At 35.1% G+C, this 15,597-nt stretch overlaps 1 protein-coding gene and 1 pseudogene across 6 annotated transcripts in view; one reads left to right on the top strand and one right to left on the bottom strand.

Annotated features, from left to right (window-relative positions):
• The window catches only part of CADM2 (cell adhesion molecule 2), a 1,112,757-nt gene that overhangs the window by 182,083 nt on the left and 915,077 nt on the right, over positions 1-15,597 (bottom strand). For 2 of the 6 annotated variants that reach the window (XM_078358555.1, XM_008986461.5), the window contains exon 1: positions 13,352-13,683. The exons of the other annotated variants lie outside the window; for them this stretch is intronic. The gene's annotated coding sequence lies outside the window, so the exon portion shown is untranslated. Of the gene's footprint in view, positions 1-13,351; positions 13,684-15,597 lie in introns of those variants that run through there. 6 annotated transcript variants of the gene reach the window in all.
• LOC118149947 (heme-binding protein 1 pseudogene) lies at positions 13,079-13,982 on the top strand (annotated as a pseudogene).

Consider the following 15,597-nt stretch of genomic DNA (forward strand, 5'->3'; position numbering starts at 1 on the left):
TGGTTACTGCAAGGGGAATGATGTAGGAGCCTTACTAACAGCAAACTTCCAGGGTGCCTGAGACTTCCCCTCTCCATCTACAGGTAATGAGCAGATAAACAGCTCTGGTAGTGTGTGTGAGGGGTGAGGCAGTGAGGGTATACGAGGGGAGGGGATGTCTCTATACCAAGTGATCCTCTTTCCTTAAGCTAGAGCAGGAGTCCCCAACCCCTTGGCCTTGGACCAGTATCAGTTTACAGCCTGTAAGGAACTGGTCACACAGCAGGAGATGAGGCATGAGTGAGCCAGCATTACCGCCTGAGCTCTGCCTCCTGTCAGATCGGCAGGGGCATTTCTCATAGGAGAGTGAAACCTGTTGTGAACTCTGCATATGAGGCATCTAGGTTTCATGCTCCTTATGAGAATGTAACTAATGCCTGGTAATTTGAGGTCAAATAGTTTTATCCCATAACCATATCCCACACACACCGCCCAGCATCCATGGAAAAACTGTCTTCCACAAAACCGGTTCCTGGTACCAAAAAGGTTGGGGACTGCTGAGCTAGAGCATATTTTACCTCACCTAGACTCTACAGCCTGGCCTGGGGAATCTCCTCTGCTCTCTTAGGTGGACCGGAAGAGAGCAGTGTGAACTAGACAAATCAACCTATCCAAATAGCACCACAAAGTCCCTAAAAATTAAATTCTCATTAGAACCACAGCCCATAATTGAAAGCTAGGACTAGCATGTTATACCTAAACAGGGAAATTCTTCTTAGAATAAATTTAATTAGCATCCAGAGTCTTTTAACATAATAACCAAAATATCCAGTGTACAATAATAGTAATAAAAACCTCACTAGTCATACCAAACACCAGGAAAATCATAACTGAATGAGAAAAAATAACCAACAAATATCTATACTGAGATGAATCAAACACTAAAATTTTTGACAAAAATTTTAAAGCAGACATCATAAAAATACTGTAACAAGTAATTACTAATTATTTTGACACAAATGAAAACAGAAAACCTTAGCAAAAAAAATATTAAAAATGGACATTATAGAAATACAAATACAATAACCAATATAAAAGCCAATTGGATTGGCTCAATAATACAGTAAAAATGATAGAGGAGAAAATCAAAGACAGATAAATATAATTCACCTAATCTGAATAGCCAAGAGAAAATAAAAGGATAAAAAGAAAAGATACAAAAGAACAGAGCCTCAGGGACCTGTGAGACAATAACAAAATATCTAAGAGTGGTATCATTACATTCCCAGAAGGAGAGAAGAAAGAGTGGGACTAAAAGAGTATTCAAAGAAATAACGGTTGAAAACATTCCAAATTTGGCTAAAGTCAAGAAGATACAGAATCTGTCAAGAAGCTGAATGAAAGCCAAGTAGGAAAAACCCAAAGAAATCTATGTCAAGATACATCAAAAGAAACTGCTAAAAATTAGCATCACTGCCTGAGCTCTACCTTCTGTCAGATCAGTGGGGCACTTCTCATAGAAGAGTGAACTCTACTATGAAAACTAGACGAAAATTAGACAAACAAATTTCTTGAAAGGCGCCCAAGATAATGGCTTATTACCTGTAAGAGAATACAAATTCAAACAACAATACATTTTCCGTTTCTAGTCATGGAGGCCAGAGGAAGTGGTGCATTTTTCAACTGCTGAAAGAAAAGAACTGTCAACTATGAATTCTTAACCAGTAAAACTATCCTTTAGGAATCCAGAGGAAATAAATATGTTCTTGGAAGAAACAAAAAACAGAACATTCGCCTCTAGCAGGACTGTCTTAAAGATAAATTAAAATTCCTCAAACATAAAAAAAATTATTAATAAGAGGAAATATTGAAGCATCAAGAAGAATGAAAAAAAATAACAAAATATGAGAAAATACAATCGTCTTCCCTTCTCCCCCTGAGATTTTTTCAAATATATGATTATTAAAACAAAAAGTATGACATTGATAATGTTCACCATGTACTGAAGGAATACTCAAGACAATAAAAAGTGGATACACCAAAGAAATCCAGTGGAAGTAAGGTTTTCATACTCGAAGTGGTAAAATATTGCTACTAGTAGACTGTGTAAATTATGTCTGTTTATTGCAATACCCAGAGCAACCACTATGAAAAGCATATAAAGAATACACTCAATAACTCTCTATATAAAGATGGAACCCATATAAGATGTTTTGAGATATATAACATTTGTAACAGATTAAACATTCAAAAGATGTGTGAGATAACACATTCATAGAGATAGAGAGTAGAGGGACATGGGTGTGGCTCTAAGAGGAAGAAGGGATCCCTGTGGTTCTGGAGTTCTTTTGTCTCTTGATTGTAGTGATGGATATATTAATCTATTCATGTAATAACATTGTCTAGAACTAAACACATACACACACATACTTACACACATGCAAACAAAAATGAATACATGTAAAATTGATGAATGCCAAATAATACTATTAAACTGTCAGTGTCAATTTCCTCATTGTGATAATGTTTTGTAGATTTACAAGCTATTTCTTGGGTGAAGGGTAGATGAGAGCTCTCTGCATTATTTCTTAGAACTGCATATAAATCTAAAAAAAACCTATGATTTAAAAATTTAATGCACATTTGATGGAGTAGGGGGAAGAGTTAGGATATCAAAGCTTAAACTCCAATGTATGGATTTACTACACAAAAGCGTGATCCCAAATGCCATATATTTTTAAATTACCTGCACCTTTCCTATATGCTTTGTGAGAGGAGCAGATAATTATAAAATATATAACCTTGGGGAAAATTCTAAATGTTTATGATTCTACATATCTTTAAAAAACCTCTCACACACTCAAATAATAAATACCTAAATGACTGTATCCCCTTTGCTGTCATTCTTTGTGAAATCTAATTGCTTAGCAAGATTTACATTTGCAAATATTAAAAAAATTGATTTATATTGAAAGTGAAAAATAAAGCAAGTCTATGCTTGTGGCTGTATATGGATACAGTACATTTTTTAAAAAGTCTATTTTACACTGTCTCCTACATGCCATGATATATATGCCTTGTTTAGCTGCCAGAGGAAAACAGTGGGGCACAAACTTGTTATTCCCACAATAGGAACTCATGCCATATCAACCCCTTTTCAAAACGATGATTTATTTATAGAATTATTTCTCTTACATAAATATATACATTTAAATATAATTTTATAATTTCTTCCATGTATACATATGTATCAAATATATATGTATATTATATGTACTCATGTATTTTGTTCACACATTTCTAAGGAGGTCACCAAAAGGAAAAAATCTCAAATTCCTGCCATGATACTGTATGGATAGAACATGTTACCCACCTCCTGTGTTCAATTTCATTTCTTCTAACAGGGGTTCCATGGACAAAGACAGAGCTTACATTTTTTAGTGAATCCTGACAAAGAAATTTAACTCTATTTTAGCCAGACTGTTTGTTGGAACCATACAACATCTCTAAAGTCAAACTGAATTGCTCAATACATACAAATATAAGACTTTCATATGTAAACTATTTTCATGGAATAAAGCTAAAGATACTGATTTGAAGTCAAAAGACTTGGCTCCAAACACTTATATGAGGTCAGGTTTCTGGTAATAATAATTTCTGATTCCTTCCATCTTTGGATTATGATGAGAACTGAATGATATTGTGTAGTACATAAAGTGTCTTAAAATACATATACAATGACATTTTAAAAATATTTGGGGTTTGGAATCCTGATGATAAACTAGATATTTTAGTATCTGAAATGTTTCAATCAATTCAACTTACCAAAAATTACAATACTTGGAGTTATTTCTATGATTATTACCAGCCTTGACTAACTAAAAACTAGGCTCTGAAAAGCATATCACATGAAGTTTTATGTAAGCTTCATTATAGGTTAATCAGATTAACTTACGCAAGTTACTTAAATATGTCTCAGTCCTCTATGAGGTGAAGATACTATGCTACATCACAGCGAAAGTATAAAAAATGTCATTTAGAATTTTAGAACTGATATATATATATATATATAAATATATATTTTAAAATGGACAACACAGTCTTAAGGACCAAGAAACTGCCAACATTACTACATGGATTATTTGTTGTGTACATTTTCTTAATAGCTTATATTCTAAACAATAGAGCTGCCTAACAAGATTTTCCATGAACAGAATATTTTAAGCAAATCCTACATCCACACCGTTAATCTTTTCAAGTTCATAAATACTTATGATATCATCTACAGTTCACTTTAAAACAGCATTTCAAGTACAAAAGAATAAGGACAAACCTCTAATAGTCCAAAGAGGAATGCACTATAACTCGGTGGGTTCCCTGTGAGCAGGAACCTTGTCTCACTATTTCAGCACCCTGAGTTATAGCTAGCTCCACAGTAGGCATTCAGTGAGTAGCTATTGAATTGCAACTTCGAGCTAAACTCTATGTATGATAAGAACAGAGTGAAAAAGAAGTGAACTAGGAAGTCCTCTTCAATATCTCTCCACAGGATCCCCCATGGGAGAGAAGCCAAAAAAAAAGAAAAACAACAAAAAAAAGGAAAAAAAGTCCCATTTCGACACTGTTGAGTATAAAAGAGCTAGAAACATCATGCTACACAATTTTTTTAACTAAGTGGCAGTTCACTGGAAAATGATCTGAACTACTGAATGAGTGAACCTTGAAAATATTTTCATTATACCTTACAGTTTCCCAAAGCAAAAAAGGCTGTAGTTAATCAAAGATCATTCATATCATTTAACTTTTCTATGTAGCAGGTCCCAAATATATAGCGATCCTAAATAAAGAATTGTAAAATTGTCAGTGGAAAGGAATTCAACGTTTTTAAAAAGTTTCTCTTTGAGGACATAAAATATAAATCATTACCTGAATGTCCTTTTCACTAATAAATTAAAATCTCAAACATTCTGTTTAAAAATATTTTCAAACATTAAACTAGGAATGAAAAATTAAAGAATAAATAAAGGAGCATGTGTAATAAAAGAAAAAGGAGCTACTATTCACATATCACAGAGATTAAAAATAAGCTAATGGCTTAAGTAGAGCACTAGAGGTCATGCCCTATCAGTCGTTAGTTGCCTGCCACCCACTGGTGAGGTAATTTAACAGTTCAAAATTCTAAATTCTGGAAGAGCTCATCTTAGCTGTGCATAAGACTATTACATTACTGATGAGTAAAACTAATAGACTTAACTCTGGATAAAATGATTTTTCCGGTGCACCTTTGATTTCAAATGGTTCATCAATCATAGAAGTGTATTTTGGATTCATGCTGAATAAAATAAAAATTCCTAAAACAATTAAGTGGAGGATTTTAGATACATTTTATGCCAATTTCTAACAAAAGATATCAGCATATTTAGTAAGTTGTATATTAATTAGTTTTAAACCAAATTAACTTACTAAGAATAGTACTGTTTAATTTATGTATTATTTATTCATGAACTTGCTAGCATGAATTTGTGAATACTTGCATTAATAGTTTTCTTTCCATGCTATATTTATAAAGGTGATCACATACTCCTTGCTGAAAACTTAAAAAAATACCTTTTTAAATTGGTTTCTAGTGAGTAATAATTCATGTCACATTTTGGAATGCTTAAATCATGATTAAGAGAACATTAAAATGCAACATTTCTTACACTTTTTTCTAGTTCACTCACTGGATATAAAAATTCCCCAAACTGGGATTACGATATACATTTTTGTACTTTTTTCAAGGCCTTACACGTGTTATAATACGTATAGATACTCATTAGTAATTTATTAGATTACATTGAATACGTGGATTGTCAATCTTCAGCTTATAATATTCTGTAATTGTATTAACAGCCTTTTAGAAAATTCCATGCATCAAGTGAATATTTTATAGTTTGTGACTTTTTTTTTTTTTTTTGAGACGGTGTTTCGCTCTCTGTTACCCAGGCTGGAGTGCAATGGCACAATCTCGGCTCACCGCAACCTCCGCCTTCCTGGGTTCAGGCAATTCTCCTGCCTCAGCCTCCCGAGTAGCTGGGATTACAGGCGTGCGCCACCATGCCCAGCTAATTTTTTTTTTTTTTTTGTATTTTTAGTAGAGACGGGGTTTCACCATGTTGACCAGGATGGGATTTTTATCATTATAATTCATTATATTTTATAGACAAGTACTAAAGTAAAAACCTACATCAGGATGATAGAAATCACTTCAACTATTACTTGGCTACTTAAATTCTCAATGTTAATATAATTAATGCCTTAAAAGCATAAAATTTTACCCTCATAAGACTTTAGTCAAGACAAACATTGCACGCATTTGAAAGTTTTTAAAATGTATTTAATTCCCAACCTGTACGTTTCATTTCCTAAGCTAAAGTCCATGTCACTGATGTGATAGGATTTCAGCAACCACAGGGTGTCACCCTTCATTTTCTTCAGTCTCAGTGCCTGTGCTCTCCACCCAAGTATCCCACTTAATTCCTATAGGAAGTTTATTTGTGTCAGTCCAATAAGCCAAGTCCTCCTGATGGGAAGATGTACTTAAGAACTCTACCCATAAGGCCTTTGATTCAATATCAAATTTTATTTTGCTGTCTGTTGCTTGAGAGTAGACTACTTCCTCGTTTTTTGTTTGTTTGTTTTGTTTTGTTTTGTTTTTGCTGAGACAGAGCCTCTCTCTGTTGCCTAAGCTGGAGTACAGTGGCACCATCTCTGCTCACTGTAACCTCCACCTCCCATGCTCAAGTGATTCTCCTGCCTCAGCCTCCCTAGTAGCTGTGACTCCCGGCACCTGCTAACATGCCCAACTAATTTTTGCATTTTCACTACAGACAGGGTTTCACCATACTGATCAGGCCGGTCTCAAACTTCTGACCTTGTGATCCCCCTGCGTCGGCCTCCCAAAGTGCTGGGATTACAGGAGTGAGCCACTGCGCCCAGCCACCACTCTTATTCTTATTATCAAATGTTATTTAAATTGTTGGTAGCTCCATACAATCTTATTTAATATATTAAAATCAGCAAGTGTCATTTGTAATAGTACAAATTGCCAGGAAAAAAAAAATAAAGATTTGAGTTACAGACACAATAAAGTATCCAGCAAGTGAAGCCTTTTCTGTTTTGTTCTTTTACAGTCATACAACATAAAACAATCTAAATCCATCTTCTGGAAAATTGGTAAAAGCAACCATTGCTCTAGAGCTCCTATTTGGTATACCAAGTTTCAGCCTAAACTGAATTTTTACTGAAACCACAGTAAATGGAATTTTAGAACAGAAATGCGAACAGAACGTAAGCAATAAATCTGAAAACTGTGTCACTATTTGAAGAAATTTTTCAATCGTAGAATTTCAGTTTTTACACCCTAGTATTTCTGTGTTTACTATGGTAGCTTTATAAGAGAAGATTACTAACAGACAGTCATCCAATTAAATAACTACAACATTCTAATACACATTTTCAAGAGCCTTATAGAGACAAAATATTTCCTCTTCATCCCCTACAAATAAAAGTTTGTGAATATTTTGTTTCCTTCTTCAAAACACAGCATTTCCCTAGGTTTTTCTCACAGTTTTTGTTTTTCTTGAGATCATTTGATATTTGATAGAGTTCCCAATTTTATACCAGTCACTATGGCCTGGATCCACAGAACAAGAAAATGATGTATTTGAACCAAACAATATTTGAAAGCCCTCATTCTTTTTAACAACCTACAATATATAGGTCTCCTCGTATACATATAAAATTCATTTTTATATCTAACTATCAAACCACCCTATGTAGCCATGTGGTATAACTCTCATATAGCATTTATATCAAAGAGACAAGAAGATTATATGTCATGCTATTATGGAAATACACACACAAAGGTAGATTGGGAATCAAAAACATCTGCCTTCATTAGATAGAGAAGCCAGCCCTTTTATTTGTAATCTGTTTTGTAATTTTACAAGATTCCATATTCTATAAAAGCCTTCAGATGGTGCTTACAACACAGAAAGGAAAAATGGCTCCAGACTACGTTGTGCATAATTCCAGTAATTCCAAAGTTGTTCCTTCTACAGCCTGAAATTTGGATTAAATTTTTCACAGTACTGTTTTTATTAAGGTAACAACATAATTATTTAGTGAAATAACTTCTTAGAGTACACAAACTGAAAATCTAAGCACATGATATACAGTTAAGAAACTATTCATTTTTGTATTTTCAAAACATAGGCACGACCATAAAAACATTAAAATAATATAAATTTTATTAATAATGTCTATAATTTCCTAGGAAATGACTTTATTATAATTTTTCATCACCAATATATGTTTGCTACAGAAAGTTTCACCACTTGATCTCACTTTCTTCTCTCAGTTTCTCTGCTTCTTACTAATTTTTCCCTTTTGAGGCTGGAGGAGGTGTAGGAGAATTTTTCACAAATAGAAATCTTTAGAAAATTATCAAATTACTGATTATAATGAATATTGTTTCTAAAATATAATCTTGCGTACATCAAAAATTCAGTGAGAAAGTGATAAAAGAGTAATAAAACTTTTTAAAATTATTATTTACTATGTAGAATTCGAAGAATGACATCCTATTTTAAAATTATAATTTAATTTTTTTTAAGAGTCTCACTTTGTCACCCAGGTTGGAGTGCAGTGTCACAATCTCAGCTCACTGCAACCTCTCCTCTCTGGTTCAAGCCATTCTCCTGCCTCAGCCTCCCTAGTAGCTGGAATTACAGGCACCCACCACCATGCCTAACCAATTTTCCTATTTTTGGTAGAGATGAGGTTTCACCACATTGGCCAGGCTGGTCTTGAACTCCTGACCTTAAGTGATCCACCTGTGCCTTACAGGCTTAAACCACCACGCCTGGCCGACATCCTACTTTTTAAACCATTTTCCATGATGCTGAATTTTCTTTCTTTAAACAATTTATTTTTCTTTACCAGAGTGATCTGAATTGGTTTTTAACAATTCTATTTATATTAAGTTACTTGGTAACATTTAGAAGCTTTGTCAATGCTATCTTTGGATGTTCCCTTCAAGGCTCATACTGAGATTTAGTTGTCATTGTAACAGTATTGAGAGGTTGGCCCTTTAAGGGGTAATTCAGTCATGAGGGCTCTTCCTTTATGGAGGATTTTAATGACTAACAAAGTAGTTTTGGGAAGTGTCCTTCTTCCTTCTGTTATGATACAGCACAAAGACCCTTGCCAGATGCCAGCACCATGTTCTTACACTTCGGCCTCCAGAACCAGGAGCCAAGTGAATGTCTATTGTTTGTAAATTACTCAGTCTGTGGTATTTTGTTATAGCAACATACAACAGACTAAGACAGTTAATTAATTTAAAAAATCATAACATTCAAATTTATAACAAGTTTTAGCAAAAGGCAGAAAAATTAAGAGTAAAAAGGAAAGGCAGCATATCTTAATACATTGCCACAAATAGAATATAAAATTTTGGAAAATTAAAGCATATTTATCTTGCAATATATAGTATTGAATATATCTAAATTATATATATAATGTTAAATATATATAATTTATGTAAATATTCACAACCATGTATATACATTGTATACATAAAGGTGTAAATAAGTAAGTGGGAAGGGTAAAGATGCAGTAGGACAAAAAGCCAATGTAAAATTAAAATTATTGAAGTTGTGACACTTAGGGCACATGAAGGTGACTGATGAAAGGTAATTTGATAAACCTCTTTCATAAATGAGTATAAAAGGACTTTTTTCTTTGTTATTAACTTAAGAAATGTTATAAAACTTACCAAAAGATTGAAAAAGACCCATCAAATCAGACACATCGTGTGAAATTATAATAGAATGCATTGTGTTTTATTAAATATAATGGTTCAGCAGTAACTGTGAATTCCTACTTTACAGCTAGGTTGAAATGAGATGTACTGTGGAGTTGACTTCTGAAACCCAGAGAGAAGCTCCGAACACACACTGCTCTCACTAATTCTCAAGGGAGAAATCCATAGTGTGATATGTGCTGCTCCAAAGTCTTCTGTACTTGCTGACTCTACTGCTGTCATACAAATCTTTGAGATCTAGACTTACAGGCTTTGAGCTTGCCTTGGCCTTGGGTACATAGGCAGCCCAACAACTGGCTGACACTGCGGAAAAGACCCTGGCTCTCATAGGGAGCTTCCACTGAGATAATGGGGACAGTATGAAAGGAAAGATTGCATAAAATAGTCTTCCAATGCAGGAGAGAATAAGAAAAATACACCATTTGAAAATAATTTGCTAATAAACTGTATTGTTTGCATATTCCACAGCATATCTAGAATAGCCACACCATGCAAATATTTTGGGGAATTTTCAACTGGACAAAACAAAAATGCCCTTTAAAACAATTCTGAAAGAGCTGGATTCCTACTAATCACGTGCTCAATAGAAGAGCAGTAGATAAACATAATGTCTCATCAAAGATGGAAATTAGGAGCACAATCACCACATGGAGGAAGAAACACTTGATGACGACGACGATGATGATAGAGTAATGTTAATTTTTGGAGTATGCACTATCTGATGAAACATTTGCTGAGTGTTTACATAGATTTTCTACATTTTATCTTCATAATAGCTCATTGAGACTTATATGAGCATTATTTTTCTTCTAAAGACGAGAAACCTAAACACCAGAGAGGTTCAGTAACTTGCCCAAAGTTACATCGATAATACATATCTGAACACAGATGAGTGTTCAGGAAGTCTGACTCTAGAACCTATAGATCTCTTAAATATTACACTCAAGTAACTTCCTATTTAATAATTACTAATGCTCATATTCAATCAGCTGGAAAAACTGATATATATTATTAAATATAAGATTAATGACAGAACAAGACTTAAGAATATTTAGTGGTTTTGATGTGCATTTATCTAATGATTAGTGATGTTGAGCATTTTTTAATATATGTTTTGGCCACATGCATGTCTTCTTTTGAAAAGTATCTGTTTATATTCTTTGCCCACTTTTTAATGGGAATTTTTTTTCGGATAAATTTGTTTAAGTTTCCTATAGTTGCTTAATATTAGACCTTTGTCAGATGCATAGTTTGCAAGTATTTTTTCCCACTTTGTAGATTGTCTGTCTACTCTGTTGATAGTTTCTTTTGCTGTATAGAAGCTCTTAAGTTTAATTATATCTCATTTGTCAATTTTTGCATTTGTTGTGATTGCTTTCAGCATCTTCATGAAATGTCTGTCAGTTTCTATGCCAAGTATATTATTGCCTATGTTGTCTTCCAGGGTTTTTATAGTTTTGGGTTTATATTTTAGTCTTCAACCTATCTTGAGTTGATTTTTTTTTTTTTTTGTATATGGTGTAAGAAGGAGTGTATAAATTAGTTCGACCATTGTGCAAAGCAATGTGAGGAGTTCTCAAAGAGCTAAAAACTGAACTCCCATTCAACCCAGCAATCCCATTATGGGGTATATACCAATAGGACTAGAAATCATTCTACCATAAAGATACGTATGTACATTTTGTTCATTGTAGCACTATTCACAAGAGCAAAGACATGGAATTAACCTAAATGTCCAGCATTCATAGAACAGATAAAGAAAAGGCGGTACATATGGAATATTACACAACCATACAAAAGAATGAGATCATGTCCTTTGCAGAAACATAAATGGAACGAAGGGTATCATCCTTAGCAAACTAGGACAGGACAGAAAACCAAATACAGCATTTTCTCACTTATTAATGGGAGCTAAATGATGAGAACACACGGACACAAAGAAGAGAACAGACACTGGGGCCTGCTAGAGGATGGAGGTTGGGAGGAAGGAAAGACCAAGAAAAATAACTAATGGGTACTAGGCTCAATACCTCGGTGACAAAATTATCTGTACAACACATATCTGTGACATGAGTATACCCATGTAACAAATCTGCACATGTAACCTGAACCGAAAATAAATGTTAAAAAAAAAATCAACAACAATGAAAAACAACCAGTTAATACCGAAAGCAAAAAAAGCTAGCTAAGTGACTCTTTGTCTATGCATGTATTCAAGATGTATAAGGAATTTTACCAAGCAGAAAATACCAAGTCAGTGCTGCATTTTGAAGTGATAACAATTGTTTCTAATGAGCCTAGGAGATCTTATGTTATCGTAAGAAATTAACAGTATCAAAGTAATCTTCTGCCATCCACATTGGGAGTGGCAGAGGTAGATTATATTCAAGAAGGTTCAGAACTCACAAGTAAAATGTAGGCAGATAAAGGAAACAACTTTAACAGTAATGAATCTCAAGCATGGTGGTGGTACAGAACTCTGTTAGAAGTATCTGAGCTCTCACAAAAATTAGGAAAATTGAAATCCCATATGAGATCTACAGGACCACCTGTGATTAATTAACCTAGACATTACAGATTGGGCTAAGAACACATTTATGAACCATTTAATTATAGAACAAAAGGGAAATGGAGGGTAACATGCATGTCTCATGTCATCACATACCAGATCTGAAGAAATATATTCCTGCTAATGAATGAATGGAATGAAGCTACTTTTCTAAAAAAAAAAAGTTTTACTTCATATTTAAATTCATTAAGTAGTTTTTTAGTGAAGGGCCATCATGTGACCAGATTCAGCTTAAAAAAAAAAGTGACATATTTCAGTTCATTGCGTAGTTTTAAGAAGGTAGCAGAGCTTCTGTCGAGTTAGTAGAGCCCAGTAAAGCAAGCATTACCATAACAGACAAAAATGAATTAATTAAAAAAATAAAATGGGTAGCATGAAAAATACAATTTATCATAAAAGGGATATCCACTTTGGAAAATTACTACCGAATTTGCCACAGAAACCAGAAAAATATTATAAAAATGTTTAAACCCTCAGTATGCTGTAAGAAGATTAAAAACTCCAATAAAAAAGCAGAAAGACACATAGAAAAAATAATCTGAAATATTAAAATAAAAGATCAAATTAGAAATGGCGATGAAGCCGCCTCGCCGCCGGGCCACCCTGCCGCCCACGGTGGCTGCCTGTGGTGCTCCGTCGCCCCTCCGCCACCTCAAGCCCTCGGTGAGTCGGGAGCATCTCCCCGACAACATGTGGGGCATGTGGGGCGTCATCAAGAACTCGCTATTCCGAAGCCTAGAGGCGTGGCCTTGGGAGACCCTAAGCCAAGGGGACAAGGAAGAATCCTCCTAGGAGGGCCTGTGAAGGAGGCAAGTTTGCCACAGTAGAAGTGACAGAAAAGTCTGCGGATGTGCCTCTACCGGAAGCAATGCCCAAGGTCGCAAAGTACGCGGCGGGCACCAATGACAAGGAAATTAGGCCGAAGATGACGGTACCTATTTCCTTTGCCGCGTTCCCCAGTGAAGACGGCTCTCTGCAGCAGAAACTAAAAGTTTGGTTCCGGATTCCAAGCCCATTTCAAAGCGGCCCACCAGCTGGCAGTGACAACAGCGTAGAGATTGAGGAACCGGAAGGCGTCACCGTCTGTTCCATGCAGTTTCGGAGCTAGGCCAAGGAAGCGGACTACGGAGCGCACACCGCCTGGCTGCGAGCTGCCCTGGAGCGCAGAGCCACCTGCCGGGGGGACATCTGCTTCTGCAGCTGTTCTGATCCTCCCGGGAAGCCCTGCGGACGGCGCAGTGAGATCTGGCTGCGGAAGTCAAGAGGGACCCACCGAGGCGTGAACTTCCGGGAAGTGTGTCTCCGCGTCTCCTTCCTCTGGGAGCAGGAAGGGAGAGCGCTTTCCAGGTTCCAACTGCAAGTCCAACTTGACCAACTTGGCTTCAAAGCCGGCTACTGCCAATTTTATGAAAAAAGCCCGTTGCATATACTAAGTCTCTTTTCTCACGGTGGGAAATAATACAGCCAGGATAGACAGGATCCTTATTGATTTAGAAAATTCTGCGGTAAACAAGGAAAATATTGGCAGCTTTTCTCCAGCCATTGGGGATTGGGGTCACTAAAAACTGATTTTTCTAAAATTATTGAATTTGTATTTTGTTATTAAAAGGAAAATGTGATTTATGCCTGAATTTTCATCTGAGCAATCTCGGCTCACTGCAACCTCCGCCTCTCGGAATCCAGCGATTCTCCTGCCTCAGCCTCCGGAGCAGCTGGGACTGTTGGCGCGCGCCACCATGCCCGGCTAATGTTGTATTTTTAGTGGACACGGGGTTTCAGCATGTTGGTCAGGATGGCCTCGATCTCCAGACCTCGTGATCCGCCTGCCTCAGCCTCTCAAAGTGCTGGGATTACAGGCATGAGCCCCCCCGGCCTCATCTGTGATTCTTATAAGAGCTTTGTCTTGAGAGAAACTAAAAATAAAAGACATTGACTTAAACAGAAAGAAAAGAAAGAAAGAAAGAAAGAAAGGAAGGAAGGAAGAAAGGAAGAAAGGAAGAAAGGAAGGAAGGAAGAAAGAAAGAAAGAAAGAAAGAAAGAAAGAAAGAAAGAGAAAGAAAGAGAGAAAACAAGAAAAATAGAGATGAAGATAATGGTGTAAAAGAAGAATTCAAGCCCAAATTAAAAGCAGTCAAAGCTATACAAAAGTAGTACAAAATGAAGACAATGATTTAGTTGATCAACTTGAAGTATCTCAGAAAGCAGAAGATAAAGTAGTACATACAAGAGAAAGGAAAGATTACACACAAACGGAAACTATTGAGAAAAATAACACGGTGGCAACCATGGTACCGAAATACCTCAAGATGGTATTGAAGACGTATTAGTAGCATAATTTACATGGCTAAAGGTCACTTGTGTTTTCATTAGAATAGCTATTAAATCTCAATAACAAAGGAGTAATTTCATCACAACTTTGAGAATAAAATTTCATAGCCAACCAATATATCTTCCACACGATACTGCAGTAGAAAAATCGTTAGACATGCAAGGTCTTAGAAAAATATTACCTATTTACTTTTCCCAATAAATTCATTAGGCAATCAAGATAATAGGCTGTAAATTATAGGTAAGTATCAAAATGCTCTCATCATTCTAGTGAAAGTCATTTCCGTTTTAACCAAAATTTGTATTAAAAAAACCGTCATCATGGATTTATAATAATGAAAAAGTATACATAAATTAATATCCAACTTTATAATTTTTAATGGAATATTACAAAGCCTTCATATTATAAGCCTGAAAACATGTACAATCGGAAAATTATATAGCCTTAATTGAAAATAGAACAGTAGGATGTAAAATAAAGTGTTCAATACGGTATCTATTCTATAATAAAATAGAAAATGTTTCTAATGCAGTGATTAAATTTGGCACCTTTTGTTTACTTCTTTGAGCTTTTCTGAATTTTTTAATTTTTATCGGCTAAGTTACAGGATATCTATTTTTAAGTTACATTATATCTGTTTTTAAAATGTTACACTGAGAAGATATAAAATTGCAAATTATATTGCTGGTACCTTATTATATGACTACCGAAATTGACTATTTGCTAGCTACAGAGCTGATTCACTTGTTTAGACTGTGTTTTAGCAAGAAACATGGCATAAGAACTCACTTTAAAATGAGAAAGTAAGACAATGTGGAAGTAGATGAGGTTCCAGAAAATAGAAGAAAAAGG

This window comes from Callithrix jacchus, chromosome 21 (assembly GCF_049354715.1).
Source record: "Callithrix jacchus isolate 240 chromosome 21, calJac240_pri, whole genome shotgun sequence".
NCBI lineage: Eukaryota > Metazoa > Chordata > Mammalia > Primates > Cebidae > Callithrix > Callithrix jacchus.